At 42.3% G+C, this 21201-nt stretch overlaps 1 protein-coding gene across 3 annotated transcripts in view; it reads left to right on the forward strand.

Annotated features, from left to right (window-relative positions):
* Positions 1-21201, forward strand: part of ABTB2 (ankyrin repeat and BTB domain containing 2) — a 164595-nt gene that overhangs the window by 77634 nt on the left and 65760 nt on the right. The window lies entirely within an intron of this gene.

Genomic DNA, 21201 nt, shown 5'->3' on the forward strand with positions numbered 1-21201 from the left:
TTTTTTCTTAAACTCCTGACTGTGAACAATATTTGCAGTAATGAAATATATGTTAGGCTGATGGGGGTAGGTCAGATACTTATTTGCTTATTTTAACTGTGTCTCCTTCAGCATTGGTGTTTTCATTGTCATAGTTCGTCAGAAACTCATGTAAGTGCTGCACAAAATGCTCTTGTGGCTTATGGAGTGCTTCTGGTTATTCAAATTCTATCTAATTATCAGGCATATAGATATGATCATCCACTTAGTAGGTCTGCAGTTGTCACTAATATGGTGATAGAAAAGAACTGTGATATTTGCATTGTATTTTAAAAGTTTTGTTAGACTTTTTGGAAAAAGACACTTTACAGAAGTAGTCATATGGGAAACAGGCACCAAAAATTGTCATTCTTGGAGCATGAATGAGAGTGCAAAGGAAAGAAACAGTGTAGAAAATAGAAATGGCTTAAAAAAAAAAAAAGTCAACCTGAGACGTGTTCTCTTTAGTGTATATAGTGGTGGAGTCCTGTACAGTCACACTCTACAGCTGCTACTTCTCCAGCCAGGCATGCAACAGTTTCACTGGAGCACTCTCTGAGGACTTGGCATTGCTTAGGCTGTCAAGACCAACAACAACACAGCGTTGCTGAAACATATGAAGCACGACTTGAATAGTGCCAACACTTTATAATGTTACAGTTTTTACCAAAGTAGAAGGATCTTGCATTGAACTGCTTTGCGTTCAGTTCTTTTTACAAAGCTACACCTCTGACTTCCAGTTTTTGAGAAAATTTTTCTTTTGTACTCTAGCTTTTCAGGGACGTTGCGTATTCTCAGTCTTATGCTTTGATGTACTGTATTTTGACAGTTGCTTCAAAGCTTAAGTGGATTGGGCTCCAGAGGGTTGTAGATTCAGAGTACATTTTCAGATGGCTGGGGATGAGGGAGGGAAGTCAAGTGTCATAACAGCATCTGAACCCTGGGAAGCAAAATGGTATTCGGTAGCAGAGCCAATATGATAATATGAGAGCAGAATTACAGGACAATCGGGACTAAGTCACTACTCTCTGAAAACTTTCTCTCTGAAGCTGCTTGGGTTTATTTTATAGAGCAATGGAAATGGCCTAAACTCAAGAGTAAAGGAAAATGCAGAATTTCAGACATCGTTCTCACACTGGCTGTCTCCCCTTGTGGCCATAGGTAGAACAGTTTGTTTCCAATCTGTAAAACGTGTTACACGCTTGCTGTCGTTCCTCAGAGACATGGTATTGGAATTAGCTGTCCGTTTATTTATTATGTCATTATTGTATTTATTTACAGTTTCTTAATGTGCTGTAATTCATTATGGTTCAGAATGGGCTTTAGCCATAGAGATTTTCTGTGGCTCAGAGAAGACCACGCCTGCTGTACTGCTCTGTCTTATTCATTTGAATTGCCAGAAAAAAAGCTAACAAATTGGCATGAGCTTAGAGGAGAGTAATACAAATGGCTCAGGGACCGGCTGGAGGTGTTAAATTAATGATGTAAGATTAAAAAAGATAAATATGTGTAGCTTGGTGAAAGCTGTTTCCCTGGAGTTAATTATGCCATATTATTTTAAAGATGTAAATGTTGATGGATTTGCTTAGTGTGCTCCAGAGAGGTAATTGGCAGAGAATAGAGGAAGCAAAAAGGAATTTCAAGTTGAATACCAGGGGAAAAGGATTTCCTGACAGTAGATGTGTTCTGTCATGCAGACTTGCAAGGAAGTGCTGAAAACCCCACTGCTTGGAACATGGAAGTCTCCTGCATGAGGAAGAACTCCTGAACTGTGATAAAGATGTAACCCACTGAGTCTCGTCTGGTTCAATTACTGTAGTTAGAGACTTAGATACTATTACTGATACAGCAGTAACTCAAATCAGAGATGAGCACTGTAGAAACACACAAACAAACTTTCTGTATCTGTTATAAGATCTGTAAAGCCATTGGGAAGCTCTAGGCCAGCTCAGAATTGAGTACTGATGAAGGGCCACAGCCGACACTGGTGTAGTCAGTCTGCCCTTTTCTGTTCCCCCCCCAGCGGAGATCCAAAGGCACCCATCTGGGGAGGACAGCACGTCCATCACAGTAGAGCTGCCCTTGGAGTACCTAAGAAAGCAGCTGCAACAGCTCCTACTGAGTCATCCTCCGTGCACAGGATTGCAGCACCGTGTGCCTTTTGAGTTCGCAAACTCAAAAATGCTGCCTGAGGCTGTCGAGGTCCTCCTGATCTGTAATTGTAAAAACTACTATTGGAAGGTTCGGTAACTATAGAGAAAACTTCAGTTCTTCACTCAAGGGGAAAAAAGTTCAACTTAGCAGTTAATTAGGAACATCTTTTTCCTTTCTTAAATGAGTATTGTTTCTCTTAGATTCCAGGTGTTCCTATGCTGGAACCAGAGCTGACCTGAATATTTAAGGCAGGATAGCTGTGGCACCCTGGGGTTTCTTGCAGGCGAATTTGTCCTGGTAGTCCTAGCAGCATATATTAACCCATGCTTATTGCTGTGCTCTTGTAATTACTGTGCTTCCAGTGATCAAGGCTAACTCGTTCAGACTTACCACAAGCATCTCCACAATGCTCACCAGACAGCTAAGCATTTTGCCTAGAAAATAGCAACAGAAAAAAAAAAAAGGGGGGGGGTATTTCTGCCAGTTAAATAAGACTGAAAGCTAAAATCAAAATGTGTTGATTGTGCAGCTTATTTAGACCAGACAGATCCTGAACTCTGGTCTGTAGAGTTAAGGAAGAAGTCAGCCTTGATCGTGACTTTTAACTTGCCAGGCACTGGGTTTGATCAGAGAATTGGATCAAATGTCTTTTGTAAACAAACCAGTACATTCAGAAACCACATGTGAGAAATTATAGTTATGAAGCCCTAATCATATTGAATGGGAAATACCTACATTATTCCCTTAACTAGGAGCACTTATTTTTCTGAAGAATGACTGAAGCTAGGACTTGAAGGCAAAATCCTGTGAAGCATGTGTGTTGTATAGCTTGTTGACAAGCTGCTGCTTTGCTAAACCAGCAGGCCTCTTACACACTCCTGAACGAAGTGGAGAGAAAGTTTGCTGCCTGTTTGTCGTCTGTCAGTCCCATGGGTGCCCACCCTGCATGGGTGGCCCCCAGCCATGTGCTTAAAGCCTCCCTGCTCTTCAGAAGAAATCTCTAACATACTTAGGCAAAGATGACTTTTGAAGTACAGTGTTCCTCTTCAGTTGTCGTCACACATAAGAGTTGGTGGACTCTTCTTGTTACATCTGTGATTATAGGCATATGTGAGGTCACATAAATAATGCTTCTGCCAAGCTTCATTACCTACCTTGGTGAACCCTGCAGGATTTTGTTCCCCACCTGTAATACAGTGATAGCAAGAAAGTCCAGTTCCATTCCTTTCCCCTGTCATCGTTTCATTCCTTGTCTACAGCGTTTTGCTGTGCCAAGCTTCGGCCATAGCAGAGCAACTCTTAACCTCTAAGTCCCTGATTTCTGTTTAGCAGCACGTTGTTTTTATGACATGCACAAAGTCCATCCCATAGAGCTTTAGGGCATCTCAGAAGTAGGGTCTACAGAGGGGGCTGAAATCCTGAGTGAAGACGGTGTGAAGTGTTGACGTTTTCATGTCATCTTTTTTTCAAGATGCTTCTGTTTTGGGACATTAAATTGGAGATAACTAGATTTTATGAAACAATCCCAGTGGAATTAAAACAGTGAAATTGTTAGAGTTGCTGAAAATCAAAGAATCCCTGCTGTTCCTGTGCTGGGCAATGCCAGTACTTGAACACTTGCCACCCTCACACAGGCAGCGTTTTTATTGAGATGTGTGCTGCCACGCAACCAAATATGAAAAACGATGTGAGAATTTGAAATGCTGTAATATTTTGCTTTTATTGAGCTCTCCACTTAAAACTTGCTTCTTACAAGGAGGAAGTGTGGTGTAGATGCCGTGCAAATTAAAGCCACCATGAAAACTCTATTTCCAGGAACAGCTCCGGCACTCGGGAAGAGTAGCTGACTTGTCAGGCTGTTCTAGCTTTCCTTATCCGCTCGCTGCCACTCACACATCAGAATGCACTCTCTGCATCCCATCAGTAACACTGCTCCAAAGAGAAACGCTGTGATAAGAAGTAGTAATGTGTCTGCTCCATTCATTAGATGTATTGTGACTTAATGATAACGCTAACTGAATTGGCTGAATAAGTGCTCTTCGGGCATTATGCCAGTGTTTCTGGGAGTTTGTGTAACAGACATGCTTCTGAGGAAGTGAATGAGATATGAGTCCGTCTTACAGTAGGCACCGATTTGGTGTCTGTTCTTGTGGTCCTCACCATCTTACAGCTCTAAAGTCATACATACCAAATTATATGGTTGCCTGTTTGATGTTAGCAAGCACTGTTTTTTGTCACAGTGATGACGACTGGAATTAGCACTCTGCAGATGGTATTCCCTGCCCTGTTGGCATATTCAGCACCAGTCAAACTCTTCTCTTTTGGTTCCTGATCACTGCATGTTCCTGGTCTTGGCCCAGAGAGGTCAGCGGCTCTTTCCTTTACCTCTTTCTTTACCTTCCACACTCTTCATTTCTCTGGCATAAGAGAAATCAGAAAGCAGAAAAACTTCTTTGTTTTCTTTCAGGGATTCCTGACAGGAGGTGCTACCGATCTTACTTCCCACTTATTAGTCCTGCACATTGTCCCCTGCTCCTTCTCTGAACTTCTGTAAGGGAGGACCACACAGCTTCACGGGCAGGGCTCAGCCTTTCTGTGAGGCTCCCCCTATGGCAGTAAGGGCAGGAAATGCTAAAATAATTAATGGTGGTGATACCATCATCATTAAAGCTGAGAGCTTTTTCTCATCCTTATAAGTGCACTCTGTGTGTCTGTCCTTCAGCAAAATCTGGGTTCTTTCATTATTTAACCTTTATTTTTACTCAAGCACAGGTGCATATATAGTAGGAGACATTTCAATTACTTACTGCTTTAGTTGGTTAGAGATCCCCTGGCCTCAACTAGAAACCTTATATTAGAGGCAGCAAGTAGGCAGAGAGAAGCGGCAGGGGTGGCAGTGGTGGTGTCTTTTTAGGAATTCTGCTGTGTTTTGAATGCAGATTTTTCTTGTTTTCCCCTTCAGTCAAACTTTAAGCTTCAGCAAGCTGCTTCTAACTACTAACATATGTCTGGGCGTGGGGAAAGAGATGCAGGAGGGAATACTCCAAGGAGTACGGTAGCATTTCTACATTCTCTAAGCTAGTCATCAGCTACTTCAGTTGTAAGGCAAAAAAATTAAAATGAATGGTCTGAGACAGCAAGATTGTGTCATCCATATAGTGATTGTATAGCAGATCACAGTAACTGTAGTTTTCCTAGTGTTTTCATTATGAGGGAGGATCTCAAAGCATTTCAATGCTTTGTAGTAGTAAGGTGCTTATTGCCCCTACTTTACAAATGAAATCATGAAGGGACAGACAAAGTTAGATCTTGAATTTCTTGATTCATAACAGCCATTTACTGCTTTCAGTGTGAGATGCTGTACATAAGAAGTTCTGAAAAGTCAGCAATTAGTGATAGGGTGGGAGTTAAAACTGTGTCTGAGGTGTTGGAGAAGGCATGTGACAGAACTAAAACCAGGACCAAGGTCTTTTTCCTTTTTAGTTCTTTTTTTTTTTTCTTTTAGCTCCAATATCATCATCGCTTTTGTCTTCAGAGTCAAACTACTACTGTCTATCAACAACCAGCACTTGCCTGCTGTAACCAGACAAGGGCTATTCTTGCTTGTACTTTTTGAAATGCCTTCATTGAAGTGTCACTGATGGTGATCTCTGTCAACTGTTTTATTTTAGTGCTTCAGTCTTTTACTGTGCAAACCGCTCCCTGGGGGCCACCTCACCATCTTATTTTCCCACCTCTGCCTTTGAACATCTGAGAATATTCTTTCTATCCCCACCCCTCCCAAAACAGGTATTTCTTTTTTTTCTGTCTTAAATATGGCATACGTGTGACTATTTATTTCAACTCCTTAAGAAGCATAAAGTTGTGATCTAAGTGCTGTCTTCTGGCTGCTTCATGGGAAGACGGGTTGGTGTGGAAGTAAGAGTTGTAATGTAGTCTTTTAAATCAAATTACTTTAACGTACAGTATGTGCCAAGGCAGTATCCCCATTATTTTTTGGTCTCATATTTGAGTTGCCTATAACAGCTCTATGACTGTTGTTGGCAGTGAGAGATGAGAAACAATGGCTATAAGGAGTAGAAAAATATGTCTTTCAGATAATTGCAATCAAAATTGAGGTCCACTTGTACTGCAGTATTTAGCTTTCTGTTTCTGTGCATTCCTTCATTATGCGTTGTTATCACCTGGGTTTCAGTACTGCACAGGAGCTGGCAGAGGCTTTGCTTCAAGTTTTGTTTTGAACATATGCTCTGTCCTTTTTCTATTTTTTTTTTCTTTCCTTACTTTTGGCTAAAAAAAAAAGAGAACAAAACTTTGGTTACAGTCTCGGTGAGTGAGTTCTTTGAGCTACACCAATTGTTTCTGGAAGCTAATTATCTTGTGTTAGTAAATGAACCAGTTAGAAAGAATGTTAAATATAGATTTGCAGCAACAAGTCTCCTGTCAAAAGGGAACCTCTCCCTAGTTCCAGATGAGATAGCAGTAACAGCCACCAGCTGGTAGGAAGGTGAGAAACAGAGTAAACCAGGAACAGGAATAGAATTGTAAGTATTATACAATGAGCTTCTTCATGTGTGCGTGCGTGGGGGGGAAGTTTGTGAAAAGCAGAGAACCAAGACTGTTTCCCGTACCACACACATGGTTGTGTGCTGCTGGTACTGTAAGGAAAGCCTCTTTCCCTCTCGCTGCCCCTTCCCACCACCCCCCCCATTCCAGACTTGGTAAATGTTGAAATGAAACAGGAATTTGAATGCTGACTCAGAGGTATCAGCACATATTCTCTCTGGGTTGCTTTAATTCCTGCTTTTCCAGCTATAGCAGAATTTCTGCAAATGAAGTTTCAGGCTCTCAAATGCATCGACTTGCCCAGAGGGGAGTAATGAAATCCAGAACATAGCAATTCAAAACATTCCTGATTCCAAACCAATCCCCTGAGTCACTCGGTGCAAAGGACACAACTGAATAGTGAGCTCAATTCAAAACAAACCTGGAGTTCATTATCAATTTGGGTTGATTTAATCTCGTAGCCCTTTCATTATTCCTTTCTTGGACTCTGTGAGGTGAAAGTTTTATCTTCCACTGAAGAGAGAAAGTGTGTTTTGTCAGTGACATGCAGCATAGCCTATTCACATTGGTCTGACAACCTCCAGCACTTTGTAGTCCAAAAAGGAAGCTTGTGTTGAGAGTAGAGCATGGTAAATGGTTTACCAAGAGTCAGTGAGCTTCTTGTGCCCCATTGTATTTATGCATAAAATGGATGTGATAAAATATGAAGTTCATGCCTTTGACATTAAGTATACCACCACCACCGCCCCGTTTATTTTCTGCATCTGTAACTTGCCATGTGAGGTTGTTGCTATGTTAAGCAGATACTATGCCAAGGTAGCAGATGTTGAGACAGTGTCAGATATCCACAAAGTTCTCTCTTCTCAAAGAGTCTGGTCTTGTAAGAGTATAGCTGATATTGAATAGATCTCAGGTGTCAATGGCTGTACTGCATAATTAACTACAACTTTATATGGCAGAGAGAGAGAGTAATGCTGTCTGCATGTGTTAATGGTAATGAATGGATCTATTTACTAGGGATCTAGTTCAAATGGTTTTAATCTTTCCACTGGTTTATCATTTCATCCAGACTCTTCCATTAATTAATTATGTGGTAATTAATCCTTGTTGCTGTTCATATATCTGTTCCATCTGAATAAATTTGTCTTACCTAGCTGACTAAGGAACAAAGGCATTTATGAACTCTTGTCTGTGCAAAACATGACCCTAACTAAACTATACATGTAATCCTAAGCTTAGGCAGTCAGTCGCTTCTGCTACTGTGAAGTACATATACCTCTGTTTCACAATAATGTGTCTTTACGCATATAGTGCACATTTATTTTCAGTGCATGCTTAGTACAGCCTTGCTGAGGTAATTTCGGTGTCAGCAAGAAGTGAATGGTGCAGTTGTGGCATGCCACCTGTCCTTTGGCTGGAGTGATGGCAGGGAGTTAGGGGCTCCTCTGCAGGTTCACCCTAGGTGTATAGACTGGAAAAGCAGGGGACAGTGCTCTTATTCCTGCTGGCACTGGATGTTCCTCTCAGCTACAAGTTCATGCCAGGTTCCAGTGCATGTAGCTGGTGGTGAGACGCAGTCTGCTGGTGTGGTGTGGTTCCTGCACATGAGCAGCAAGTGACATACCTTCTACGTGGGAGCTTTGTCCCTAAACTGTGAATTTGGAGCCTGGGGGCTATCGTGATGTTTGAATTAGGTTGGCTCTCAAGAGTGTGATCTCTCCTTGCTTTGACCTGTCCCTCTGCAGACAGTGAATGTCTTCTAGATACAACCCAAGCTTTTCTTGAATTGGGAAACAGCTAAAATATAAAACTTTTACTTATGAGCTACAAAACTGTGCATGTTTCCCAGTTGTAACCTAAGGATGTCATTTAATCTTGAGACTCTCTGGATGCACAGTAACCATGAAAGCTCAAGTGAGAGTTTTATTTTCAATACAGAGGGGAGGTGTATGTATCATTCATGATGCAAAATGTAATGCAGTAAGCAGGTATTTGTGCTTTCATTCAGGTCAGTTATTTGCCTCTCAAAAAACCTAGCAAGTAATAGGTTGGGTTTTTCCCCCTCTGCTGATCACACTTTATCCTCTTTCCTTGTGCCCTTCTTATCTATTCTTAATTTTCTGCAGAAATGCTTCGCTGAAATTCAGTCAGATGTGTACTATTCTGGTGTTCTCTGCATGGGCTCAGACGTTTTAAGCAGTTTCTTTGGAAGGCCTATAAATTGATATAGTAAATAGAAATAATCTTACCTTAAACTGCTCTCCTCTACGAAAATAAAGACAGGAATTGTAAAGAAAAGTTCTTGGTTAATGTTTGAGTATGAATCATAAGTTGCTTCTAAGGATATCTTAGTTTTGATTGGTTCTAGTGTATATGCTGCATAGTCAAATTTTGATCTGATTTAAAACCCTGGCAAGCCTTTGATGTCACCGAGGTTATGCAAGGCTTACTTTGCAAGCCTCTCACCATTTCCTCCTGCCAATACAACCCAGACTCTCGGTCTCTTCAAGAGGAGCAAATGGTTTACTGGGAAATTTACTTGGTTCACCAGGGTTTTCCTGTGTTGTGACATGTAAGTAAGGCAGAAAGGAATATAAGCCATCAAAAGCAAGTCTGGTGTGTTAATCTGCCACTGGCTGGCCTGCAAGTGTGGTGCTGGCTGAACGCCCAATGCATGAGAGATGGTAGGTGTATCTGTATGCCTTCCCCTGCCCCATTTAACAGCAACTTGGGGGGATTGTCTGGTCTTTAGGGTCAAGAAAAGTGCATCTTCAGCTTACCCTTATTTTTCTGCCCAGAGTCAATTACCAAACTGCACTGTTCATTAGTATTCTTCCTTCTCTAAGGTAAGATATCTGGAGGCTCCTAAAGCATGCTTGCATAGTGGAAGGTATACTACATAATGTAACTTCTGCCTGTGCTTTTCTGCAAAGCCTTTCAAGTGCCAGAATAGTCTCTCAGTCTCTTTTTGCGCATCCTGATGTTGGTACTCAAGTTGTATAAGGCAGAGGCATCACGGCACCCTAGTGTATGCAAGATGAGAAACAGGTCTTTCATTCCTGTGTTAAATATGAGTCGTCATTTCTTGGGATTGCTGTTGGGGTAGTCCTGTTGTTGCAGCAGGCTGTCTTAAATATGCCGATTCCATGCAACTAATACTCTGCTTAACTATGTCCGTGGTTCCATTTTGGATAGTTCAGGCAGAAAGTTTAATAGCGCAGTGTGCTCTGTTGTCACAGTGGAGAAGGTGCTATTCGTGGCTTAGCTAAGCCTGGCAGCACGTGGCTAAAACATGAACTGGGACACGTAGAAGGCAGGACCAGCCCAGCACAAGCTCTCCACCAAACCCAAAGCTCACTTCAGGACACTTGCTATATATCAAGACCTGCAGTGCAAGGCACTGTGTTTTCTCTTCCAAACAGCTTTCAGCATCAGATGAGCTCTGGCACTCAGCTGCGACAACCACAGAAGAGGAAATGATTAAAGAAGGAGGATGGAGATGGCTAAAGGAGAGGAGAAGGGGGAGCTGCATACACAGAAAAGCAGAATTCCAGCTGCTTGTTTGGATAAAACAACTCAACTAATTGTTGTTAGTAGAAATTAGTCTTGCTTTTTCTCCAGGTGTGCCCCTGGCAGGTGTGTATCCCTTGATTTTCCCAGTGTTTGTACTGCAGAATTGTGGTAGCTTGTGCTGCAACATCTCACAGGACTGCTGTAAAGAGCATAACAATTTGGGATTTGTTTGCTTTTGTAGCTTCTGGACATGGCCTTTCCTGCAGGTCTCTCGTGACTCCTGAATGCTCAAATAAGAGAGCCCCAGGGGCTGCTGATCACACTAGCCTTATAGTATGGGCTAACAGTGGTGGAGTATGTATGTGGTTTTGCTTGTAAAAAAGAAGTGGAGCATGTTTTTAAGGAGCATATTTCCTTTCTGCCTCCCCTCAGTGCCTACAGATGTTATTTCAGAGAGGACTGCAACTATGCTGGTTTGTAGAAATCATAGACTGTGTTGTTTCCTAAAATCCCCTTCAGTTTCTCATGCATCTGTGCATGTATACATTCCTGTAACTCAGGACTGTTCTTATAGGTTTCACAATGAGATATATTTTTCTGGGACTTACTGGAAACATTATCAGAGAAAAATAAACGCTGTAGAAAAAACTCATAGCTGGTGACCCAGCTATGTTGTGTTTTTTCTGTCTGTTTTTTATTATAGTTGTGGTTTTCACTAGATTTGCTTCAGCTGTGATTTATTTTAATCTTCTGCTCTGGCATTTGCTGTTTAAGTTTGCATATTCCTTGTATTTTGTTGAGTGTTACTACCTTTCTGTTCCCTGAGTTGTGGGATTGTTTTGAGGTGACATCCAGGCCTTTGTCTTGCTCCTGAGTTGCTCCTGGTTGGCCAGATCTGGGTTGGAGCTGGATTCCCAGGTTCCTAAGTAGGGCGTTTGGGGTTTTACTTAACATAATAAATAACTCTTTGGTGGCACTCGAAAGTGTCTAGGAAGATCTTTAAATCTTTTTGATTTATTATGTGTAATTTCTGGGGCCAGTTTTCAGCAGAGAGGTTGTGGGGTGAAACAGGAGCAAAAGATTTCTCTGTAGATTTGAGGTTCTTCTGGTTCTCAGGGTTAGATAAAATGCAACCCCTGCAGAGCCCAGGGTGTCCTTCATATTCTGTTGTTAAATGTGGCTGTTAGGGGCTTCCATTCTGCCAGAACTGCGGGCTTTTTCTAGTTCTCGATCTGTGAGCTCAGAGCTCTTGCCTGCAAGACCTGCAGTCTCACACTGCGTGTATTGTTTGGGCAGGAACTTCTCATTTGGTTACCAGATGATTCACAGGCTTGCTGTGATACTGGCTGATGTCATGTGTCCTGCTCCCACGCCCACAGAGCTCACACAAATCCTCTACTTTGCTTGTATTTATTTTGTTTCTTTTGTAGTGAAAAGAGTGGCTGCAAACCTCAGTTGTGGAAAGCAAGTGTGGTCAACTACGACAAGGTTTTCTGGCTTTCCTTCCCCTCGTCCTTCGTGTGTGTACACACACAGAGTACAGCCTTGTCTTTCCTGCCTAAGCTGGGATCTGATTACTCTGTATCCCCTCTCTGCTCCCTCTCTCCCTCAGCTGATAACACGAACCCTGTCATTAATACAAGCTTTGAGAGCGTTCTCTACCTCACTGCAATCTTGTCTATGAAACTTGTGCAAAAGTTGCTGTCCCTGCTGCCCATGCTGCAAAAGCAAACGCGCGGCCGTTTGGCTGGCACGGCAGCGCTACGCAGGCTGACGGGGAGCTGGTGATACAGTCTGTCTGTCTAAACAGCCCGTGCTGCTCTTTTGTCCCCAGTCATTCCTGTGCGGCAGGGAAGTGTGGTTTCTCACAGAAATTAAATATTGCCTGCCATGTCCTGTTATCTTGGGGCTTGAGTTTGTGTATATTGCCCACTTGCCAGACGGGATCCTGCTCCTTATCTTCAGTGAGCCAGCTGGCTGTCATTTAGGGCGACTTTAAGCTGCAGCCGTAGCCCTGGGAGAATGGAGTTGGTGCCACGGGCACGAGTCACCTGGCCACGGACTGCGAGTCTGTTACTGGAGGGACTCTGGGTACAGCCGGTGTCGTTTGTCAAATGTCCAAGGGTCTTGCACCTGCTGGCCTACCTCCGCATCTGATTTTTGTATTGAGTGTCAAATGTAAAGAAGCCAAACCAAACCCTCGGTGAGCAGAAGGATGCCTCAACGGAGTGAGCAGCATGCCCGGGATGGGTTGTTGTCTGCCTCTTCAACTTGAGAGCTGGCACTCAGAGATCCAGACCTAGAGCTCTGGCAATGGACTGCATGGCAGGACTCAAGTACCGATACACTGCCCTTGCTATTGGCCTAATGCGAACTCCCATTGAAATGTTACCGCTTTATTATTCAAAATGAAACTCTGTGTAACCATTTAGGCCATTTTACTGTTGCAAGGCTCTGTCTCCAAGCAGAAGAGCAGAGAAGCTAAGTGTTTAGCAGAAAAATGTAACTGGTAAACCACAAGAACTGGAAAAGAATTAAGAGTGTGAAATAACACTTTCCCTCCCCTTTCCATGAGGCTTCAGCTTGATAGAATCTGTGTAGCGAAACAAAGCAAGCATTTTTTCAATAGGATGCTGTTTTTTTTTTTTTTTGTTTGTTTGTTTTCCAATTCTTCTGTAACTTTATCACTTTATTTTAGCCCTCTAATTTGGTATTACCAACAGACTCCCAGGTAGGCTTTTGTTGCCTTAAGGAACTTGTAGAGAACCACTCTCATCTTGACATTTGTTTTTCAGAAGATGTAGCAAGATCTTCAAGACACTTTTCACTTCCAGTTTCTGTATAAGTAGGTCTGAGGCAGCCCCATACGGCTTAGTTGGTGACACTGTGAGAACACGATTTGGCTTTCTTTGGCCAGTAGGTAGCAGGAGATGGTCCAGTGAACCTAGATGTAAAATTGCTTTGAGTTGAGAGTGGTATCAAGTGGAATATATTGCTGTGACACTTGCACTGCCTCTGTGTGACATCTTGAGAAAGTGACAGGTTAAAAGCAAAGCCTCCAAAGTCAAGCATCAGGAAAAAAAAGACTGGCATTCCTTGTGCCAAACAGAGGAAGTTTAACATCTCTTCTATTCTGCTAAATGTTTGCTATGACAGAGTAACCAGTAATTGTGTGAAGCTGCAGAAGGTCAGTGTTACAACTTCGTAAATGGCTCTGATTTTTTTTTTTTTCAAAATTTGACATAGCACCCAATCTTTAAAATGTTACTATTATTTTGGAACACTACAAATGTGAAAATGACAGCAAGGGCTGTCTCCTTGCCATTCTCTCATCCCCTGCTTCCAGTGGTATGTGCTACAGCTAGTTCATGTTCATGTTTTTTTTTCTTTTTCTTTTTTTTTTATTCTTTTACAGATAGCAATCCAGCCTTTATACGTGGCAGGCTAAGCTGGTTGCAATGATATGCTGTAAAACAAATTAATAATAAGAAAAATTTATTTCAGACTATTTTATGTGGTGTGATTTATGGGCATTCCAAAATCACTCTGCTTCCATCGTGCAGGATCAAACAGAAAATGTTGAATAACAAAATGAACAAGGAATGTTTTTTTTTTTTTTAAAGGCTATGCAACAGCAGCATGTGCTTTCTAGCTGGATGGGAGAATGTATGAATGTTGAAAAGAGATTAGAGGCGTTAGGGTGAGCCAAGATATTGTGCTTTTTAAAAGAGCGGGGAGGGGAAATTCATCCATTTCACAGTCTGGCTGCGAGCCTGCCAGCCCTTAGTCATGGCCTTGTGAAAGGCAGCAGAGAGGCTGAACTGACCATTTACTTGCCTTTTATTTTTGGAAGGAATGGGTTTGGAATAAAAATAAAATAAAAATCTGACTCTCTTACATGACGAAACAATCCATTATATTTTGGCTATTATTTGAGAAAGGATGGCTCTGCCTGTCACAAACTTGGATGCGGTTCAGACTCGCTGTGCCAGAGACCCCCACGGGGCCGGATCCCCGGGTCCCAGCTGGGGTGATGTCATTGCCAGTGGCTGAAGTTGCTCAGGACCAAGCAGGGAATGTGGAGAGCTGCAAGGAAAGAAGCAACTTTCATCTAAAGGTGACAACCTAGGTCAAGAACAGGTAGAATGATAAGTGAGTGGCACTGTGCAGTTTCGGTATGGATGGGCTCCATACAAGAGGGGACAGTGGAGCACCTGCGCGTGGCTCAGCCGTCTGAGTATCTGTTGGTGCAGTCCTGTCAGGATGTGGTGGGGAAAGGCCTTTTCCTCTGCTAAGAAGCTAAATGGATCACATGCTCCCGGCTGGAAGCCACGTGGATTCATTACTCACTGCAGAATTATGGTAAACGATCCTCTCTGGGGCCTCTGCCGTCTGCGTACCCGCAGGAACCTGCTCTCCTGCGGGACGCTCTGGGACTCTTACTTAATCCACTGTGGCCCTCCTTCCAGGGTACTCGTTTTCCTTTCCCTATTTAACCTGACTCATCCGCTGTTCAAAAGCAGTATAAATATGAAACAGGAAAAGTCCTTGGTCGGAAGTTGTGCTGCAGAAATGTACAGTATATCCTTCCATACTAGATGCCTTTAAAAATCTGAACATTTAATAAAAATGTCCATATTACTCCCCTGTTCATAGGTGGAGAAAGGAGGCAAGGAGTAAAATGTCTCCTTCAAAATCCCTCTGAACAGAAGACCCCACTGAGGATATAATCAGGGAAGTCTAGCGTCCCGTTCCCGTGTCTGGAACAACATCCTTCTGTAGCTTACCTGTGGCAAACCCAGCCCCGTGCTCATCTGCTGATGATCTGCAAGGCTCAAAGCTTCAAACTAAGGGAAGCTTTGCATAAAGCACCAAGTGAAGGTGGCTGGCGAAGCTGTGTCTTTTAGTCTAACCACAACTGATTTATTGCCCTCCAGTCGCACTCTGGCAATGAGGAGAACTTCCGATGTGTGGATCTGGTGACGTTAGGAGTGGTTTGCTGCTCCACTGCATGCCCAGGCTTGCCTTTCATCTCCTGGCAGCCTTCTAAAGGCCGGAGAGCACAGAGAGGTTTTGGCCTTATCTCGTAACTCTTTGTAAAATGGCTTCTTTGTCAAATAATTGGTTTTGGAAATGTTTTCTATCAGTATGAAAAGCTTGCACTTTCATCAGGACATAAAAGGTACCACGAGTGCAGAGGTCCAGTCCCTGTACCACACGTGGGTTTGGACAGAAGGCCTCTGGGCTGTTCCCCTACTCGTCCCCGTGGTCCCCAGGGCTAGCAGTTCGGGTCCCAGTTGTGAACACCAGAAATCTGCAATTCCAGCCATACCCACCTTGTAGCGAAGAGACAATAAACTGATTGCTTTTCAGTCTAATGCTTCCATCGAGAAAGCTGCTAACTATATCTGTTTGCTGAAGCTCTTCTTGCTGTTTGGGTTATTTTTTCTAAGAAGGCTTTTGGGGGGAAAAACAGTTATGAAATAGCCTTGCAATGAGGCTGATGTATAGTACTGTGCTTTATATAAAGCAGTGAACTAGCACTTGGCCTTTCGTCTCAGTGGGTCATGCATTCAGTGCTCACAACAATAGGATCTCGCCTCTGTGAAGACTGATCTGAGAGCTTTTGTCTGCCATACTGCTTCCTTCCTCTGCCTCTCAGAGCATTTTCCAGGCATCTCTGAGGCCTCGTAAGTGGGAAGCAGTATTGTTAACTGTTTAACAGATGAGAAAACTGAGGGAAATGCCTTAGTCACATGATTTAGTGGCAGACTGGACTAAATTCAATATTTCTGCTGCTGTGTCCCATGAGCTATGTACTAAGCCTACTGTTGCCTTTACAGCATACTAAGTCTTTTCCCACTATAACCTCTGGTTCAGCACAGCCGTATGGTTTATAATGCTACTTCAAAATAGTTTCCCTTTTCTTTTGAGAATAGAGAAGTTTTTCTTCAAAATATCTACCTTCCCCCAGATTTTTATTTTTAATCATCCCCTGCTGAAAAACTCGACATCAATCTGATCTCAGCTTGCCCTTCCAGCAGGAGAGAGGGGTTTGCATAGGCCCCATTGAGAGCAGGGAATGTCAGCGCCTCTCTGGGTTATTTAAGATATATCTACGATCTAATAAATCTCATGTTGTCATTCTAATGGTACAATAACTTGGAAATGAAAGAAGTCAGCTGGGGGAATGTGTGCGCACTGGAAAAAGCATCCAGAGTACTGTGCTGGGTTTGGATTCTCTTGCGGAAAAATCTTGGAAGCTGTTAGTCTGGTGCACAGAAGCAATGAAGCAAAACAGTGATGCTGCTCTAATAAAGGGAGAGAATAGGAGAAATGGTATACTTCGTGTTTCAGTTTCTTCTGGACTCTTGCATTCTTTTTTTTGTAGTGATGCAAATTGTGGTGGCACTGTCCCCTAGGAGAAAGCAAACATAAAGAAAGTAAGCCAAGGGGTGACCAAAAGAATGCTCAAGTAGACTTGGGTGTCAAGTGATGGTGTTTTTTTTGTTGTTGTTTTTGTTTTTTTTTTTGTGCCTCCCAGCTCTATATACTGAATAAACTACATCCACGTAGAAATGCCTTGCTCCTTTAAGCTGTAACCCAGGTACAGTGCAGTATGTTGCATAAGACTGCTCTGTGCAGAAGTATTTTACCTGAAGACTGCATAGGTGGCCTGTCTAATCACTCCAGTAACTAATACTCCAAAATAGGAAGAGAATGGTTGGGTAACCACTCCTGTTTTCCCACCCTCTTCCGTGGAGCATGTCTGACTTCCAGAGCTCTGGATTTCCTGCTCTGCCACAGTCCTGAGGAGCGATGCAGGGCAAGGTCTTTGATGCCTGTGCCTCCATTTCTCCAGCTGCAAAACAAAGATCCAGTTCTCAGGTTTCAGGCAGCACGCAGGTGTAGGCAAAAGTGCATTTTCTTTCCTTGTGCTTGGCGGGGAGAAGGAAAATACTAATATGTCTAAAGTGCGCTTCCTTTCATTGTAAGATACAATAGGAAAAATTGGGAATAAAACTTGATGCAACAAATATACTTGACTTTTATTTGTGGAAAAGGCATTTGGCAGCAAAAATCAAAAAGCTATATAAAAAAACATATATAGCCTCGTTGAGATAGATGACCTGTGTTTGGCCGGTAGAATTTCCTGCGTTCTGCTTTTCACTTGCTCTGTGCTTATAAGATTTATATACTGTATAGATTAAACACATACAGTATGACCTATGGTATGGTTTAGACTTAACGTAGACTTTAGGGATGATGTGATTAGGCTTATAAGAGACGCTCTTTCTGAGTTGATGAAACCATTCTTACTCAAATCAGTGCCAGAGATCACTTTACAGAAATCAGTGAAGGCCCAACATCTTCTGTGAGTCTGGATGAAACGCTCTGCCATGCATACTTAGGGACTGTATTCTTCCATCTGGAGATGCTGTAGGTGTTCATGGAGGTATCTGTTGGAGAGGAAACTTGCTGATAAGTTGGAAGGGGAGCCTCTTTATCCTGGGCAGATTTCTTATGATTTAATGAAAACTTAAGCTCAGATATTAAATGTTTTTGTTTCAGCGTTGTACCCTGGAACTTCCCCCAGCCCAAAAGGATTAAGAAGTGATTATATTTTTTTCCAGAATGTCAGCTCTGGTGGCAGATTAATGGGAGATTACTGGAGCTGTTTAAGAGGATTCACCATTGTAAGAATTGAATTTTCAGAAGCTGAACCTTATTTAAGGTCTTCTTTCATCAGAACACTCCAGTCTGTATGGGTCTGGGAGAGGTGGAAAAGGTAGAAAAAGTCTATCAAAAAAAACAACTTTTACATTTGCCTGAAGATCTTTCTGAAAAGGTAACATTACTAAATACTATTTCTGTATAGACAGAAATCTTGAGGAAGGAAAACTTACACAGAGGGTGTCAGTAAGTTTCATGGCAACTGGTATTCCTGTGTTCTGACACTTGCCACTGTACTAGGGAACAAAAAAATACATGTTTCGTGAGCAGAGAATTTCCTACCTCTGTTTCCTCGACTGCAGAGTTTTTTTTCTATGATATAACAGTAATGTTTGTACTTCTGCAGCTTTTACCCAAGTATTGCACCACATATTAAGATGACCAATACATCTATGTGAGTAATGTGGAAGGTTTCCCTAACTGCCCTATAGTAGCAGCCTTCGGGGCTGAATATGGCAGCTGTTAAGAAGCACACAGGAGCAACTTTACACAACAGTTTAGGCTGGGAAATGAAGAAAACTGTGAACTACATGTGTCACAAGTGAGTTAAAACAGTTGGAAAGATGCTGTTCATGTTATACTGTATCAGGATGCTTCATTAAAATTTCAGCTTTCGGAAAACAAGTGACATGAGCCAAACAGTTGGACCTCTGAGAATGCAGCATGCAAATTCACTACATTCGTAAAATAAATTAATCATTCAAAGTTATGAAAAAGTAGCCTGTGGGTTATGTTAAAATCTGTAGCATTTGTCTCCTCAGCAGACACGGCCGGACTGAGTCACAAGCATGAAAGCTTGCTTGTAAATCCTGCGTCTGCACAACTACGTGAAAGTTTTCACTTTCATTTGAAATTGATATTGCAAGAATATGCTTTAAATTGTGTTCTCAGTGACTGAAGGACTATAGGAACATCTGCTTAACTGAAGAGAGTCTAAAATGATAGCCCTGTCCTGAGTGTTTTAGGCCATGGTAAGACCCTCAGAGAATCAGCAACACACAGCCAAGCCTGTCTTGTCAGTATGTCCCTTGGCTGGCCCAGCACAAGTACTGTGGCCATTGAGCGAAGACTCTTCCACACTCCCCATCTATCTCTGACCATCTCTGCGGGGAAGGAGAGAGGAGGGGTCCTGAACAGAGCTAGGGCTTTAATGAGCTGTGGCACTGCGGTATGCTTTGAACTTGCCAAATGCATTAGTCCAGCCCTGATTTCTCATCATTCCTCAGATCAGTCTTAAGAATGGCAGAACAGTTTGTATGTCCACAGGACGGCAGTTTTCATTTCTTAATAGGACATTGTTGCTGTGTGTGGGCAGCTACTGTTTTGTTTTTTTTTTTCTCCTTTCACTTCAGCAGTGGCTGTATTTCCTTTTTCCAGGAAGCACTGCCTATGAACCACCTTGTTTGATGTGTAAGAAAGTTCTTTTAGATGCTTCAAGGTAAAAGGCATCTGTAAAGGTGCTTTAAAATTAATGATGTCATGCCAGCTCCATCAGAGAGTTTATGATTCTTGGCAGCTTAGACTCTCATAAAATGTGTAATTTATCAATTTTGCTAAATGAGAGAAATCACCCTCCAGCTGAAGTCAGGAACATACATGCTTTAATTGCATTGATGGAGGAAGAACATTATTAGATGAGCTGTCATACTGTAACTAGTTCAGCACAGTATTTTGTTTTGGAATGAGATTGAATATTGAGGAAGTATTCTTTAATTATGATCCTTAAAATATTCAAACATCAGCTGGACTTTTTGCACATTATGTTGTATTTTCCTTTTTCAAGCACAGCACTACATGTAGAATTCCTTGGCACACTGGCACTACTCGAGTCTAACTTGTCATCAGCACCATGCTAAAATGGCTGTATAGCTTTTGGGTTGGAACTACCTTGCATTCATCCATCTTCAAGTGTGAACCAAGAAATCCCACCTCTGATTGCATGTTTATTACACAGCACATAGTGGGGTAACAAGTAGTGGCTGCGGGTTCAACTGGGGACCCTGACCTGGGGTAAGCACTGCAAATTCTGGAAGCGGTAGCAAGATATGCTAACGGTCCTGAGTATTTTAAGACCTTTTTAAAAAAAGTAAAATAAACAACTGTGAGGAGTAAAGGGAAAAAATGTCTTTTTTTTATCAGTTATGGGTAATAAGTTTAGAAGGAGACTTGCCCATGGTATCTAGCAGAACTAGAGAGAGAACCCAGACCTCCTGCAAAACCATTTCTCCCTGCCTGTTGTACCAAGCAACTTGCTAATTTGAGAGTAATATTGTTCCAGTTCTCAGGCTATCTGGGCTGATGTAATGTTTTGGCTACAGTCAGGTGGATCATAATAAATTTTCTGGAACCACTTCCAGTTCTCTGTTTCTTTTCTTATAAACAACTTCTTGCACTTGGCAAATTCAATTTGTCTCAGAATGCCGAAACTACAGATAAGTTTTCTACTAATTTCTAAAAGTAAATCTTTTTACTTTTTTTTTTTATAAAAGCAAAAGAGATGCATTTAAAGGTTCCTATTTAATTTATGATTCTCCATATTTCTGCAGCTTATATTACATCTGCAAGATGTGGTGGCAATATAGGGGTGTGGTTTCATGGCAGCTTAAGACGAAGTAAATTGGTGTTGCTGCAGTCTTGCCCATCCCCTCTTGCCCCCAAACGTGCTCCCGCTGCCTCTGTCATGCCCATGCTGCCATTTGTGTGTTTATGCAGTGCTTACGCTGATTCAGGGCATTGATGTGACTGCTGAGAGAGGGGATAACAAAAAAGAGAGACATCCCTGTGTTTCCTGAAGCATCGTGTGATACAACTGCACAAATGCCAATTCTGACAAAAGCAGGCGCCAGGAACACAAAGCTCAGGGTTAAGAGAGAGGCAGGAGCACAGCAGCTCCATTACTGGTGGTAGTTAAATGAAAGTTTAAAGCTTGGTAATGAGAGTACCAAGCCCCCAGCCCATTTTTAATGCCCTAGGTGTCTTTGAGATGCTACCTCTTAGCTGGGTGAGTCCGCAAGGAATGAGTAGTGCAGAGACATATGGGTGCGATCTGGCCTGAAGCATGTTATAACGACAATCTTTCATCAGGTCAGCTCATTAAATAGGGTGAAAGGTGATTCAGTCTCTGGACAAAGACAGCAGGTTATATAAGTGCCAGTCACCTCTGGGGTAGGATAATGTGAGAGCTGTGACTTGAGTATCCCATGCTGTTTGTTTGCA

The sequence above is a fragment of the Anser cygnoides genome, chromosome 5, assembly GCF_040182565.1.
Source record: "Anser cygnoides isolate HZ-2024a breed goose chromosome 5, Taihu_goose_T2T_genome, whole genome shotgun sequence".
Taxonomy (NCBI): Eukaryota; Metazoa; Chordata; class Aves; order Anseriformes; family Anatidae; genus Anser; species Anser cygnoides.